The sequence below is a fragment of the Arachis ipaensis genome, chromosome B1, assembly GCF_059453495.1.
Source record: "Arachis ipaensis isolate K30076 ecotype BB chromosome B1, ASM5945349v1, whole genome shotgun sequence".
Taxonomy (NCBI): domain Eukaryota; kingdom Viridiplantae; phylum Streptophyta; class Magnoliopsida; order Fabales; family Fabaceae; genus Arachis; species Arachis ipaensis.
The window spans coordinates 29,466,120-29,479,836 of NC_142436.1; the positions used below are offsets into that span (position 1 = coordinate 29,466,120).

General features: G+C 36.8%; 2 non-coding genes across 2 annotated transcripts; both read right to left on the bottom strand.

Moving 5' to 3' along the window:
• Positions 1-4,854: 4,854 nt before the first annotated feature.
• On the bottom strand, positions 4,855-4,962 carry LOC148576085 (small nucleolar RNA R71). The gene has a single exon (XR_015903005.1). It is a non-coding gene; the product is annotated as a small nucleolar RNA R71 (small nucleolar RNA).
• Positions 4,963-13,064: 8,102 nt separating this feature from the next.
• LOC148576086 (small nucleolar RNA R71) lies at positions 13,065-13,172 on the bottom strand. Its single transcript, XR_015903006.1, has one exon. It is a non-coding gene; the product is annotated as a small nucleolar RNA R71 (small nucleolar RNA).
• Positions 13,173-13,717: the final 545 nt, after the last annotated feature.

Sequence of the window (13,717 nt, forward strand, 5' to 3'; positions counted from 1 at the left end):
GTTTTCATCTTTGCCGATTTGTAGAAGGTGGGTTCAATCCTTGTTTAGTCGACCTTTAGATGAATTTGGTTTTCATCTCTATTGGTCTTTATCGTGATCGTGCAGTGAATTGTTTTTCACTCTCTGCCGATATGTTGCTTTATAATCGGGCGATGAATATTTCAGATTAATGCGTCTTGAAAACTTGTAGAACATCTAATATATTTTATTTAAAAGAAAATACAAATATGTACATGTGGAGTTTTTATCCTTTTAAGTCGGATAATTTGTGGATCTCAACTTAGTGCCTCATTAAAAAACTTTTCAGGAAAAAGAGTGCATCCTATGCTGAGATCCTTTACCATCCCTAGCTATAGTACCTTCTTAGGTTGCAGGCGTGCCACGACCTGGGAAGCTCTCGCCCATCGAGTCTGGACAGTCTGTAGTAGCCCTTCCCAAGTACTTCTATGACTCGGTTATGATGACAAGTCATCTTAGCCTAGTTTTACTAGTCTTTTTCTTTGTTTTTATTAGGTTTTATGCATTTTCTTGCATTGTAAGTAAGTAATTTGGAGTGGAATTGCAGGGTTTCTTAGATCAATCAACCACCCTTTAATTGATACAAAATCATGAGGTTTAAGCTAAAATTTATTAAATTATGAATGAACTTTAAACCTTGTGAATTTGGTGATACTTTGATTGGTTGTTTTGATTACTTGTAGGTGAAGTGATGAGCGGATAATTTATACGCTTTTTGGCATTGTTTTTAGTATATTTTTAGTAAGATCTAGTTACTTTTAGGGATGTTTCCATTAGTTTTTATGTTAAATTCACAATTCTGGACTTTACTATGAGTTTGTGTGTTTTTCTGTGATTTCAAGTATTTTCTGGCTGAAATTGAGGGAGTTGAGCAAAAATCAGATTCAGAGATTGAAGAAGGACTGCTGATGCTGTTGGATTCTGACCTTCCTGCACTCAAAATGAATTTTCTGGAGCTAAAGAACTCAAAATGCCGCGCTTCTAATTGCATTGGAAAGTAGACATCCAGGGCTTTCCAGCAATATATAATAGTCCATACTTTGTCCAGGTTTAAATGACGCAAACTGGCGTTCAACGCCAGCTCTCTGCCCAATTCTGGCGTCCAGCGCCAGAAACAAGTTGCAAAGTGGAGTTCAACGCCCAAACTGGCACCAAAACTGGCGTTCAACTCCAGGAATAACCTCTACACGTGTAACACTCAAGCTCAGCCCAAGCACACACCAAGTGGGCCCCGAAAGTGGATTTATGCATCAATTACTTACTTCTGTAAACCCTAGTAGCTAGTTTATTATAAATAGGACCTTTTACTATTGTATTAGACATCTTTGGTCTCAGTTTTAATCCGTTGTTCATCTTAGGAGACTATTGATCACGTTTTGGGGGCTGGCCATTTGGCCATGCCTGGACCTTTCACTTATGTATTTTCAACGGTAGAGTTTCTGCACTCCATAGATTAAAGTGTGGAGCTCTGCTGTTCCTCAAAGATTAATGCAAAGTACTACTGTTTTCTATTCAATTCATCTTATTTCGCTTCCAAGATATTCATTAGCACTTCAATCTGAATGTGATGAACGTGACAATCATCATCATTCCCTATGAACGCGTGCCTGACAACCACTTCCGTTCTACATTAGATTGAATGAGTATCTCTTAGATCTCTTAATCAGAATCTTCGTGGTGTAAGCTAGAATGATGGCGGCATTCAAGAGAATCCGAAAAGTCTAAACCTTGTCTGTGGTATTCCGAGTAGGATTCAATGATTGAATGACTGTGACGAGCTTCAAACTCGCGATTGCTGGGCGTAGTGACAGACGCAAAAGGATAGTAAATCCTATTCCAGCATGATCGAGAACCAACAGATGAATAGCCGTGCCGTGACAGGGTGCGTTGACCAGTTTCACTGAGAGGATAAGATGTAACCATTGACAAGGGTGATGCCTCCAGACGATTAGCCGTGCCGTGACAGGGCATTTGGATCATTTTCCCGAGAGAAGACCGAAAGTAGCCATTGACAATGGTGATGCATCACATAAAGCCAGCCATGGAAAGGAGTAAGACTGATTGGATGAAGATAGCAGGAAAGCAGAGGTTCAGAGGAATGAAAGCATCTCTATTCGCTTATCTGAATTTCTCACCAATGATTTACATAAGTATTTCTATCCCTATTTTAATTATTTTCGAAAACCCCATTACTATTTTATATCCGCCTGACTGAGATTTACAAGGTGACCATAGCTTGCTTCATACCAACAATCTCCGTGGGATTCGACCCTTACTCACATAAGGTATTACTTGGATGACCCAGTGCACTTGCTGGTTAGTTGTGCAAAGTTGTGAACCATGGTATTGGCATCATGTTTTTGGCGCCATTACCAGGGAAAGAAAGAGCAATGAATTTTACATAATCAAAGTGTAATCACAATTTCTGCGCACCAAGTTTTTGGCGCCGTTGCCGGGGATTGTTCGAGTTTGGACAACTAACGGTTCATCTTGTTGGTCAGATTAGGTAATTTTCTTTTTGTTTTCTTTTCAAAAAAATTTTCAAAAATCTTTCAAAATTTTCTCCTTTGTTTTCGAAAAAAATTTTAAAATAAAAATGTTTTCAAAAATAAATTATTCTATGGCTTCAAAACTTTCAAGAATGAATTCTAGAGTTTCATGGTAACATGTTGAATTCTATCTGGCTGAAAAGCCATACCCAAACTCCTTTGGGATTGGTCTTCAACTAATCACCTCAATGGATGTAAGTCCATTCTAAAGCTTGAATGGCTATTAAGCCATGTCTGACCCTTTGATTGGAGCTTTAGACTAAAGAGCACAAGATTCCTGGAATTCATATTAAAGATTTTGAAATCCTTATTTTTGTTTTTCAAATAATTTTCAAAAAAAAATTAGAAAATCATAAAAATCAAAAATATTTTTTGTGTTCTTGTTTGAGTCTTGAGTCATGTTATAAGTTTGGTGTCAATTGCATGTGCATCTTGCATTTTTCGAAAAAAAATCATGCATTCATAGTGTTCTTCATGATCTTCAAGTTGTTCTTGGTAAGTCTTCTTGTTTGATCTTTGCATTTGCATGTTTTGTGTCTTTTCTTGTTTTTCATATGCATTCTTGAATTCTTAGTGTCTAAGCATTAAAGAATTCTAAGTTTGGTGTCTTGCATGTTTTCTTTGCATAAAAAATTTTTCAAAAATGTGTTCTTGATGTTCATCATGATCTCCATAGTGTTCTTGGTGTTCATCTTGACATTCATAGCATTCTTGCATGCATTCATTGTTTTGATCTAAAAATCTCATGCATTGCATCATTTTCATGTTTTTCTCTCATCATTCAAAATTCAAAAATCAAAAAAATATCTTTCCTTTTTTTCTCTCATCAAATTCGAAAATTGAGTTGACTTTTTCAAAAAATTTTAAAAAAATCAAGTTGTTTCTTATGAGTCAAATCAAATTTTCAATTTGAAAATCTTATCTTTTTCAAAATCTTTTTCAAAAATCAAATCTTTTTTTCAATTTTTTTTAGTTATTTTCGAAAATTTCAAAAATGTTTTTCAAAAATCTTTTTCTTATTTTTATATCAAATTTTCGAAAATAACAATAACAATTAATGTTTTGATTCAAAAATTTCAAGTTTGTTACTTACTTGTTAAGAAAGATTCAAACTTTAAGTTCTAGAATCATATCTTGTGATTTCTTGTGAATCAAGTCATTAATTGTGATTTTAAAAAATTCAAATCTTTTTCAAAAACTAATTTCAATCATATCTTTTCAAAAATATCTTCTTATCTTATCCTTTTCAAAAATTTGATTTCAAAATATCTTTTCTAACTTCCTAACTTCTTATCTTTTCAAAATTGATTTTCAAATTTGTTTTAACTAACTAACTAACTTTTTGTTTGTTTCTTATCTTTTTCAAAACTACCTAACTAACTCTCTCTCTCTCATTTTTCGAAAATATCTTCCCTCTTTTTCAAAAATTTCTTTTTAATTAACTAATTATTTTATTTTCTATTTGAATTTTCGAAAAAATATTAACCTTTTTGAAAAACCATTTTCGAAAATCACTAACTCTTTTTCAAAAATTATTTTCGAAAATTCTCTCCTCCTCTCATCCCATTCTATTTATTTATTCATCTACTAACACTTCTCTTTATCTCACATCACTGCTCCTATCCTTACCCTTGTGTTTGGATTCTTCATTCTTCTTCACCCCTATTCCTTTTCTTCTTCTACTAACAATAAGGAACCTCTTTACTGTGACATAGAGGATTCTTCTTCTTTTCTTTTCCTCTTCTCTTTCTTATGAGCAGGGACAGAGAAAAAGGCATTCTTGTTGAAGTTGATCCAGAACCTGAAAGGACTCTGAAGAGAAAACTAAGAGAAGCTAAATTACAACAATCCAGAGACAACCTTATTGAAAATTTCGAACAAGTAAAGGAGATGGCAGCCGAACCCAACAACAATAATGCAAGGAGAATGCTTGGTGACTTTACTGCACCTAATTCCAATTTACATGGAAGAAGCATCTCCATTCCTACCATTGGAGCAAACAATTTTGAGCTAAAACCTCAGCTAGTTTCTCTGATGCAGCAGAACTGCAAGTTTCATGGACTTCCATCTGAAGATCCTTTTCAGTTCTTAACTGAATTCTTGCAGATCTGTGATACTGTTAAGACTAATGGAGTAGATCCTGAAGTCTACAGGCTCATGCTTTTCCCTTTTGCTGAGAGACAGAGCTAGAATATGGTTGGACTCTCAACCTAAAGACAGCCTGAACTCTTGGGATAAGTTGGTCATGGCTTTCTTAGCCAAGTTCTTTCCTCCTCAAAAGCTGAGCAAGCTTAGAGTGGATGTTCAAACCTTCAAACAAAAAGATGGTGAATCCCTCTATGAAGCTTGGGAAAGATACAAACAGTTGACCAAAAAGTGTCCTTCTGACATGCTTTCAGAATGGACCATCCTGGATATATTCTATGATGGTTTATCTGAGCTATCAAAGATGTCATTGGATACTTCTGCAGGTGGATCCATTCACCTAAAGAAAACGCCTGTAGAAGCTGAAGAACTCATTGACATGGTTGCTAATAACCAGTTCATGTACACTTCTGAGAGGAATCCTGTGAGTAATGGGACGCCTATGAAGAAAGGAGTTCTTGAAATTGATACTCTGAATGCCATATTGGCTCAGAATAAAATATTGACTCAGCAAGTCAATATGATTTCTCAGAGTCTGAATGGAATGCAAGCTGCATCCAACAGTACTCAAGAGGCTTCTTATAAAGAAGAAGCTTATGATCCTGAGAACCCTGCAATAGCAGAGGTAAATTACATGGGTGAACCTTATGGAAACACCTATAATCCATCATGGAGAAATCATCCAAATCTCTCATGGAAGGATCAAAGGCCTCAACAAGGCTTTAATAATGGTGGAACAAACAGGTTTAGCGATAGCAAGCCTTTTCCATCATCCACTCAGCAACAGACAGAGAATTCTGAGCAGAATCCATCTAGCTTAGCAAACTTAGTCTCTGATCTATCCAAGGCCACTGTAAGTTTCATGAATGAAACAAGGTCTTCCATTAGAAATTTGGAAGCACAAGTGGGCCAGCTGAGTAAAAGGATCACTGAAATCCCTCCTAGTACTCTCCCAAGCAATACAGAAAAGAATCCAAAAGGAGAGTGCAAGGCCATTGACATAAGCACCATGGTCGAACCTGTAAGAGAAGGAGAGGACGTGAATCCCAAAGAGGAAGACCTCCTGGGACGTCCAATGATCAATAAGGAGCTTCCCTCTGAGGAACCAAAGGACTCTGAGGCTCATCTAGAGACCATAGAGATTCCATTGAACCTCCTTATACCATTCATGAGCTCTGATGAGTATTCCTCTTCTAAATAGAATGAGGATGTTACTGAAGAGCAAGCTGCCAAGTTCCTTGGTGCAATCATGAAGCTGAATGCCAAATTATTTGGCATTGAAACTTGGGAAGATGAACCTCCCTTGTTCACCAATGAACTAAGTGATCTGGATCAACTGACATTGCCTCAGAAGAGACAGGATCCTGGAAAGTTCATAATAGCTTGTACTATAGGCACCATGATCTTTAAGGCTCTGTGTGACCTTGGTTCAGGAATAAACCTCATGCCCCTCTCTGTAATAGAGAAACTGGGAATCTATGGGGTGCAAGCTGCTAAAATCTCATTAGAGATGGCAGATAATTCAAGAAAACAAGCTTATGGACAAGTAGAGGACGTGTTAGTAAAGGTTAAAGGCCTTTACATCCCTACAGATTTCATAGTCCTAGACATAAGGAAGGATGAGGATGAATCCATCATCCTAGGAAGACCTTTCCTGGCAACAGCAAGAGCTGTGATTGATGCGGACAGAGGAGAATTGATCCTTCAAATAAATGAGGACAACCTTGTGTTTACAACTCAAGGGTCTCTCTCTGCATCCATGGAGAGGAAGCAGAAAAAGCTTCTCTCAAAGCAGAGTCAACCAAAGCCCCCGCAGTTAAATTCTAAGTTTGGTGTTGAGTCTCAATAAAGCTCTGCACATCTGTGAGGCTCCATGAGAGCCCACTGTCAAGCTATTGACATTAAAGAAGCGCTTGTTGGGAGGCAACCCAATTTTTATTTATCTAACTATATTTTTCTTAGTTATATGTCTTTATAGGTTCATGATCATGTGGAGTCACAAAATAAATATAAAAATTGAAAACGAAATCAAAAACAGCAGAAGAAAAATCACACCCTGGAGGAAGACCTTACTGGCATTTAAACGCCAGTAAGAAGCATGCTTTGGGCGTTCAACGCCAGAACAGAGCATGGTTCTGGCGCTGAACGCCAGAAATGGGCAGCATTTGGGCGTTTGAACGCCAGAAATGCACCCTGGAGGAGAGCTGGCGCTGAACACCCAGAACAAGCATGGTTCTGGCGTTCAACGCCAGAAATGGGCAACAAATGGGCGTTCATCGCCCAGAACAAGCACCAATCTGGCGCTGAACGCCTAGAGTTGTGTGCAAGGGCATTTTGCATGCCCAATTTGGTCCAAGGTTGTAAATCCTTGAACACCTCAAGATCTGTGGACCCCACAGGATCACCTCAGGATCTGTGGACCCCACAGGATCCCCACCCACCTCATCCTCTCCCTCTCCATTCATGGTCATCCCTTCTGTTTTCCATTGACCACTCACATCCATACACACATCCCTCCATCTCCTCCATATCTTCTTCTTCTTCTATTATTTCTTCTTTTGCTCGAGGGCGAGCAACATTCTAAGTTTGGTGTGGTAAAAGCATAAGCTTTTTGTTTTTTCATTACCATTAATGGCACCTAAGGCCAGAGAAACCTCAAGAAAGGGGAAAGGGAAGACAAATGCTTCCACCTCGGAGCCATGGGAGATGGAAAGATTCATCTCACAAGCCCATCACTAAGAAAAGGATGGAGCAAACAAGAGAGCACATTCATGAATCACAACAGGCACATGAAGAAGCTCATCATCAAGAAATCCCTGAGATACATCAAGGGATGCATTTTCCTCCACAAAACTATTGGGAGAAAATCAATACCTCCCTAGGAGAATTAAGTTCCAACACGGGACAACTAAGGGTGGAACATCAAGAGCACTCCATCATCCTTCATGAAATAAGAGAAGATCAAAAAGCAATGAGGGAGGGGCAACAAAGACAAGGAAGAGACATAGAAGAGCTCAAGGACATCATTGGTTCCTCAAGAAGGAAACGCCACCATCACTAAGGTGGATTCATTCCTTGTTCTTATTTCTTCTGTTTTTCATTTTCTATGCTATGTGCTTATCTATGTTTGTGTCTTCATTACATGATTATTAGTAGTTAGTAACTATGTCTTAAAGTTATGAATGTCCTATGAATCCATCACCTCTCTTAAATGAAAAATATTTTAATTCAAAAGAACAAGAAGTACATGAGTTTTGAATTTATCCTTGAACTTAGTTTAATTATATTGATGTGGTGACAATGCTTCTTGTTTTCTGAATGTATGCTTAAACAGTGCATATGTCTTTTGAAGTTGTTGTTTAAGAATGTTAAATATGTTGGCTCTTGAAAGAATGATGACAAGGAGACATGTTATTTGATAATCTGAAAAATCATAAAAATGATTCTTGAAGCAAGAAAAAGCAGCAAAGAACAAAGCTTGCAAAAAAAAAATAGGCGAAAAAAAATAGAAAGAAAAAGAAAAAGCAAGCAGAAAAAGCCAAAAGCTCTTAAAACCAAGAGGCAAGAGCAAAAAAGCCAATAACCCTTAAAACCAAAAGGCAAGGGCAAATAAAAAGGATCCCAAGGCTTTGAGCATCAGTGGATAGGAGGGCCTAAAGGAATAAAATCCTGGTCTAAAAGGCTAAACCAAGCTGTCCTTAACCATGTGCTTGTGGCGTGAAGGTGTCAAGTGAAAACTTGAGACTGAGCGGTTAAAGTCAAGGTCCAAAGCAAGAGAAGAGTGTGCTTAAGAACCCTGGACACCTCTAATTGGGGACTTTAGCAAAGATGAGTCACAATCTGAAAAGGTTCACCCAATTATGTGTATGTGGCATTTATGTATCCGGTGGTAATACTGGAAAACAAAGTGCTTAGGGCCACGGCCAAGACTCATAAAACAAGTTGTGTTCAAGAATCATCATACTAAACTAGGAGAATCAATAACACTATCTGAACTCTGAGTTCCTATAGATGCCAATCATTCTGAACCTCAATGGATAAAGTGAGATGCCAAAACTATTCAAGAGGCAAAAAGCTATAAGTCCCGCTCATTTGATTGGAGCTATGTTTCATTGATAGTTTGGAATTTATAGTATATTCTCTTCTTTTTATCCTATTTGATTTTCAGTTGCTTGGGGACAAGCAACAATTTAAGTTTGGTGTTGTGATGAGCGGATAATTTATACGCTTTTTGGCATTGTTTTTAGTATATTTTTAGTTGGATCTAGTTACTTTTAGGGATGTTTTCATTAGTTTTTATGTTAAATTTACAATTCTGGACTTTACTATGAGTTTGTGTATTTTTCTGTGATTTCAGGTATTTTCTGGCTGAAATTGAGGGACTTGAGCAAAAATCAGATTCAGAGGTTGAAGAAGGACTGCTGATGCTGTTGGATTCTGACCTCCCTGCACTCAAAATGGATTTTCTGGAGCTACAGAACTCAAAATGGCGCGCTTCCAATTGCATTGAAAAGTAGACATCCAAGGCTTTCCAGCAATATATAATAGTCCATACTTTTTCCAAGTTTAGACGACGCAAACTGGCGTTCAACACCAGCTCTCTGCCCAATTCTGGCGTCCAGCGCCAGAAACAAGTTGCAAAGTGGAGTTCAACGCCCAAACTGGCACCAAAACTGGCGTTCAACTCCAGGAATAACCTCTACACGTGTAACACTCAAGCTCAGCCCAAGCACACACCAAGTGGGCCCCGAAAGTGGATTTATGCATCAATTACTTACTTCTGTAAACCCTAGTAGCTAGTTTATTATAAATAGGACCTTTTACTATTGTATTAGACATCTTTGGTCTCAGTTTTAATCCGTTGTTCATCTTAGGAGACTATTGATCACGTTTTGGGGGCTGGCCATTTGGCCATGCCTGGACCTTTCACTTATGTATTTTCAACGGTAGAGTTTCTGCACTCCATAGATTAAAGTGTGGAGCTCTGCTGTTCCTCAAAGATTAATGCAAAGTACTACTGTTTTCTATTCAATTCATCTTATTTCGCTTCCAAGATATTCATTAGCACTTCAATCTGAATGTGATGAACGTGACAATCATCATCATTCCCTATGAACGCGTGCCTGACAACCACTTCCGTTCTACATTAGATTGAATGAGTATCTCTTAGATCTCTTAATCAGAATCTTCGTGGTGTAAGCTAGAATGATGGCGGCATTCAAGAGAATCCGAAAAGTCTAAACCTTGTCTATGGTATTCCGAGTAGGATTCAATGATTGAATGACTGTGACGAGCTTCAAACTCGCGATTGCTGGGCGTAGTGACAGACGCAAAAGGATAGTAAATCCTATTCCAGCATGATCGAGAACCAACAGATGAATAGCCGTGCCGTGACAGGGTGCGTTGACCAGTTTCACTGAGAGGATAAGATGTAACCATTGACAAGGGTGATGCCTCCAGACGATTAGCCGTGCCGTGACAGGGCATTTGGATCATTTTCCCGAGAGAAGACCGAAAGTAGCCATTGACAATGGTGATGCATCACATAAAGCCAGCCATGGAAAGGAGTAAGACTGATTGGATGAAGATAGCAGGAAAGCAGAGGTTCAGAGGAATGAAAGCATCTCTATTTGCTTATCTGAATTTCTCACCAATGATTTACATAAGTATTTCTATCCCTATTTTAATTATTTTCGAAAACCCCATTACTATTTTATATCCGCCTGACTGAGATTTACAAGGTGACCATAGCTTGCTTCATACCAACAATCTCCGTGGGATTCGACCCTTACTCACATAAGGTATTACTTGGATGACCCAGTGCACTTGCTGGTTAGTTGTGCGAAGTTGTGAACCATGGTATTGGCATCATGTTTTTGGCGCCATTACCAGGGAAAGAAAGAGCAATGAATTTTACATAATCAAAGTGTAATCACAATTTCTGCGCACCAAGTTTTTGGCGCCGTTGCCGGGGATTGTTCGAGTTTGGACAACTAACGGTTCATCTTGTTGGTCAGATTAGGTAATTTTCTTTTTGTTTTCTTTTCAAAAAAATTTTCAAAAATCTTTCAAAATTTTCTCCTTTGTTTTCGAAAAAAATTTTAAAATAAAAATGTTTTCAAAAATAAATTATTCTATGGCTTCAAAACTTTCAAGAATGAATTCTAGAGTTTCATGGTAACATGTTGAATTCTATCTGGCTGAAAAGCCATACCCAAACTCCTTTGGGATTGGTCTTCAACTAATCACCTCAATGGATGTAAGTCCATTCTAAAGCTTGAATGGCTATTAAGCCATGTCTGACCCTTTGATTGGAGCTTTAGACTAAAGAGCACAAGATTCCTGGAATTCATATTAAAGATTTTGAAATCCTTATTTTTGTTTTTCAAATAATTTTCAAAAAAAAATTAGAAAATCATAAAAATCAAAAATATTTTTTGTGTTCTTGTTTGAGTCTTGAGTCATGTTATAAGTTTGGTGTCAATTGCATGTGCATCTTGCATTTTTCGAAAAAAAATCATGCATTCATAGTGTTCTTCATGATCTTCAAGTTGTTCTTGGTAAGTCTTCTTGTTTGATCTTTGCATTTGCATGTTTTGTGTCTTTTCTTGTTTTTCATATGCATTCTTGAATTCTTAGTGTCTAAGCATTAAAGAATTCTAAGTTTGGTGTCTTGCATGTTTTCTTTGCATAAAAAATTTTTCAAAAATGTGTTCTTGATGTTCATCATGATCTCCATAGTGTTCTTGGTGTTCATCTTGACATTCATAGCATTCTTGCATGCATTCATTGTTTTGATCTAAAAATCTCATGCATTGCATCATTTTCATGTTTTTCTCTCATCATTCAAAATTCAAAAATCAAAAAAATATCTTTCCTTTTTTTCTCTCATCAAATTCGAAAATTGAGTTGACTTTTTCAAAAAATTTTAAAAAAATCAAGTTGTTTCTTATGAGTCAAATCAAATTTTCAATTTGAAAATCTTATCTTTTTCAAAATCTTTTTCAAAAATCAAATCTTTTTTTCAATTTTTTTTAGTTATTTTCGAAAATTTCAAAAATGTTTTTCAAAAATCTTTTTCTTATTTTTATATCAAATTTTCGAAAATAACAATAACAATTAATGTTTTGATTCAAAAATTTCAAGTTTGTTACTTACTTGTTAAGAAAGATTCAAACTTTAAGTTCTAGAATCATATCTTGTGATTTCTTGTGAATCAAGTCATTAATTGTGATTTTAAAAAATTCAAATCTTTTTCAAAAACTAATTTCAATCATATCTTTTCAAAAATATCTTCTTATCTTATCCTTTTCAAAAATTTGATTTCAAAATATCTTTTCTAACTTCCTAACTTCTTATCTTTTCAAAATTGATTTTCAAATTTGTTTTAACTAACTAACTAACTTTTTGTTTGTTTCTTATCTTTTTCAAAACTACCTAACTAACTCTCTCTCTCTCATTTTTCGAAAATATCTTCCCTCTTTTTCAAAAATTTCTTTTTAATTAACTAATTATTTTATTTTCTATTTGAATTTTCGAAAAAATATTAACCTTTTTGAAAAACCATTTTCGAAAATCACTAACTCTTTTTCAAAAATTATTTTCGAAAATTCTCTCCTCCTCTCATCCCATTCTATTTATTTATTCATCTACTAACACTTCTCTTTATCTCACATCACTGCTCCTATCCTTACCCTTGTGTTTGGATTCTTCATTCTTCTTCACCCCTATTCCTTTTCTTCTTCTACTAACAATAAGGAACCTCTTTACTGTGACATAGAGGATTCTTCTTCTTTTCTTTTCCTCTTCTCTTTCTTATGAGCAGGGACAGAGAAAAAGGCATTCTTGTTGAAGTTGATCCAGAACCTGAAAGGACTCTGAAGAGAAAACTAAGAGAAGCTAAATTACAACAATCCAGAGACAACCTTATTGAAAATTTCGAACAAGTAAAGGAGATGGCAGCCGAACCCAACAACAATAATGCAAGGAGAATGCTTGGTGACTTTACTGCACCTAATTCCAATTTACATGGAAGAAGCATCTCCATTCCTACCATTGGAGCAAACAATTTTGAGCTAAAACCTCAGCTAGTTTCTCTGATGCAGCAGAACTGCAAGTTTCATGGACTTCCATCTGAAGATCCTTTTCAGTTCTTAACTGAATTCTTGCAGATCTGTGATACTGTTAAGACTAATGGAGTAGATCCTGAAGTCTACAGGCTCATGCTTTTCCCTTTTGCTGAGAGACAGAGCTAGAATATGGTTGGACTCTCAACCTAAAGACAGCCTGAACTCTTGGGATAAGTTGGTCACGGCTTTCTTAGCCAAGTTCTTTCCTCCTCAAAAGCTGAGCAAGCTTAGAGTGGATGTTCAAACCTTCAAACAAAAAGATGGTGAATCCCTCTATGAAGCTTGGGAAAGATACAAACAGTTGACCAAAAAGTGTCCTTCTGACATGCTTTCAGAATGGACCATCCTGGATATATTCTATGATGGTTTATCTGAGCTATCAAAGATGTCATTGGATACTTCTGCAGGTGGATCCATTCACCTAAAGAAAACGCCTGTAGAAGCTGAAGAACTCATTGACATGGTTGCTAATAACCAGTTCATGTACACTTCTGAGAGGAATCCTGTGAGTAATGGGACGCCTATGAAGAAAGGAGTTCTTGAAATTGATACTCTGAATGCCATATTGGCTCAGAATAAAATATTGACTCAGCAAGTCAATATGATTTCTCAGAGTCTGAATGGAATGCAAGCTGCATCCAACAGTACTCAAGAGGCTTCTTATAAAGAAGAAGCTTATGATCCTGAGAACCCTGCAATAGCAGAGGTAAATTACATGGGTGAACCTTATGGAAACACCTATAATCCATCATGGAGAAATCATCCAAATCTCTCATGGAAGGATCAAAGGCCTCAACAAGGCTTTAATAATGGTGGAACAAACAGGTTTAGCGATAGCAAGCCTTTTCCATCATCCACTCAGCAACAGACAGAGAA